Below are 2,961 nucleotides of genomic sequence, written 5' to 3' on the forward strand. Positions count from 1 at the left end.
GTCTTTCCCACACCACTAAAAGAGGCAGACATATTGCTCATCTGCATCTTTACGATGCTGTTGCTGACGACTCATTGGTCGACCTTCTTGAGGTATGGTATTTAGAAAGTAATGGACTTCCTTCTCCGGGTGACATCGTTCGAATTGCGCACTTTACCGGCTTGGGTGTCTTTCGCGAGGAGGCTTGTCAATTCAATACAAAGCTCGCTGATGTGCGTGTTGCTCAGCACGCAACCACTATTGACCAGCAAATTGCGGCGGATGTGGATGAAGAGAAATCTACGGTCGTCATCACGTAGTTCGGCTTGAAGATGAGGACGAGAGAAAGCAGGTACTGGAACTTCTTTCTTCGGATGGGAACACGAAAAGGAGACTAGACTAGGAAAGGGTTTTGAGTGCCTTTACGTGATGTTGCAGCTATCATTGGAAGTGATAAAGGATTCCCTGCATTGCGTGGGTTTAGTCGGTTGATTTAAACTCTTCGTTTTAACCAAACGATCCTTGCCATGGAATCATATTTATCTTTTTATTTATTTCCACACTGTGTGCATGTATTCACCCAGCCGAAATATACCACAATGTTGCGCGAACGGGGGGTGATTTTCGATTTATTACCGTAATTTACAGCTCGAGCGTAAATTTCAACGAATGTCGCTGGAGCATCGTGCAAGCAATGAGTACCTGGGTGATTCAGTTCTCGCTGGATATGAACTATTGCAGTTCGCTTTCTGTTGTGATACTATCGAAAATTCTACAGTCTACGACTTGAAGTTAAATTATCGCGACAGTAGGACCTTGGAACAACATTTTCTTGGATTGTTTATATTTTGTTGAAGGGTTATTAGACAATAGAGTTTTCTTTGAGCCACGAGTGTTCTTATAGTTTTCTGACTTTTCAGATTATAGAGTTTTGAGCGGAAAGTAGGATCGTTGATATACTCTGAAATAAACTTCAAAGAATTTTCAGCACATTTTACAATATTAAGTGTTTCCGTGCAGAGCTTTGGCGCAGCAAGCCAAAGTAAACTAACGGGTGCTTCATTCGTGACTACAAAGATCAGATGCATGCGAAGAAGATAAGTATGTACGTCAGCGGCATCAATCAGGCGCCGTCACAGACGAAATGTAACTTGGCTTCTTCGACGGGTAGTGGTTCTTGGAAATAAATGATTTTTTTATTTCTCGATGATGTGCAATAACTGTATTATTTACTACCGCCTTGCCTTATCATTCCACACCAGACCGATTGCTCTTGCGTCGCTCGTGCAGTCACTGTATTACTTATTCGTACCCCCTCCAATGTAACCCTTTCCGATCAAACTCAATAATCGCCCGGTAAATTTCGCCCACACTGGTTCTTCCAAATGATTTGGGTTCCCGGAACGGTGTTTCGGCCTTTCGGAGTATGTAAGATAACGAAATACTTAAAGAAAATTGGAATTGGGCGCTCTACTCTCGCCGAGGAGTGAAGAGAAGTAAATGAAATGCTCAGCTGAGTGGTGCTCATTTCAAGCTATTGCTGTTCTATTGTTTCTATCGACTCTAACGATTTCGCAAGGACATCGTAATAAGGAATAATCTGGACATTTTTTGCACAGCACATCATCATGTATTATAGCAACCAATTGGATGTCGGGTATGAACCACGTGTCCTGGGAAAAGACCTAAATCATGCTGATTTCCCAGTATACGGTATTTCATATATTAAGAATTCCGAACTCTCTGGAATTATCTCCAGATTAGAAAGGTAAAAAAACGCGCAATTTTTTTTAACTCACTCTCTAGTTTGCCGCGTTGGCGAATAGTAATATTGTGGATGATAAACGCGTTGACCATAGCGATATCAACTACCCCGATAAATATTGTCTTGTAGTATTTCCTCACGCGAATTTCTCGCTCAATTGAATATATCTGTAGAAGCAACTGGTTATGGATATCGACTCCACCCATCGCCTCATGATAGCCCCGAGCGATCGGAGAGCATGACGCCACGAATACAGAGCCATTAAGCTCCCTGCAGCTGACAGGTGCTTGCTGCGTCGTGCAACTTGTCACTAGAAACTTCACCGGCTTGTTATTTATCCAAGTAGCTTCAACAACGCGGGGTAGCCTCGCCACACAGTCAATATATTCCTCGAAACATTTGCTGGACGGCTTCTTCTGCGTGAGCTTGATGACCGAGCATTAATCTTTCCAGGTTTTGCGGATTGCACCGACGTGATCATGATCCATACCCAACAGGTTGTGGAATAGCGGTTTTGATGTGTAGTAGTTATCCGTGCATATAGGTGGCTTGGCCGGTTGCTCTTAAAGTATAATGGGCCTACTTTTAGTCCCCTACTTCGGCTTACTCGTTAGCGCACGTGTATGAGGAAGCGTATAAGTTGCGTTTCACTTAGATTAACTAAACCTTCGTCTGAAACTTTAGAATTGTCTTAAATAGGGAAGCGAAGCCCGAATTTCCGGTAAAAATGAGAGGGTGTACCTCACTCTCCTTGAATAAAACACCAAGCAATAGCTGTTTACTTGTTTGTTTGGGTTTTCCTCCTAATCTAATATTCTAAATGGAAAAAATATCAACGAATGGCTGACAGAATCCTATTTTTCTAACTAATTAAAGGTATTGACATTCAACCAATGAATACCTTGAATGCATGCCGACCAACAGTCTGTCAAATGTAGCCATTGGTGTATCTCACACCAATGTGGAAAACCTATAGTAGTTAAGTGAAATTCTTGACAACAGCTTGCTGTGCAACACCATCCTTCATCTGCGTTTGATTTAACCACAAATATATCCCTAGTCTCAGCTGCTAATCTTGGCGCCCAGAGTTATTTTCGGAAAGCCCAGAAAGTAAAAAAAATCCGCCAAGGGGACTCCTCTTGAAGTAAGGCCAATAGCAGCTTCCTGAATTCGACCCGGGCCGGATTCCGCTCGTAAAAAACGTGAAAAAACATTTC

This window comes from Phytophthora infestans, genomic scaffold (genome assembly GCF_000142945.1).
Source record: "Phytophthora infestans T30-4 supercont1.27 genomic scaffold, whole genome shotgun sequence".
Classification (NCBI taxonomy): domain Eukaryota; phylum Oomycota; class Peronosporomycetes; order Peronosporales; family Peronosporaceae; genus Phytophthora; species Phytophthora infestans.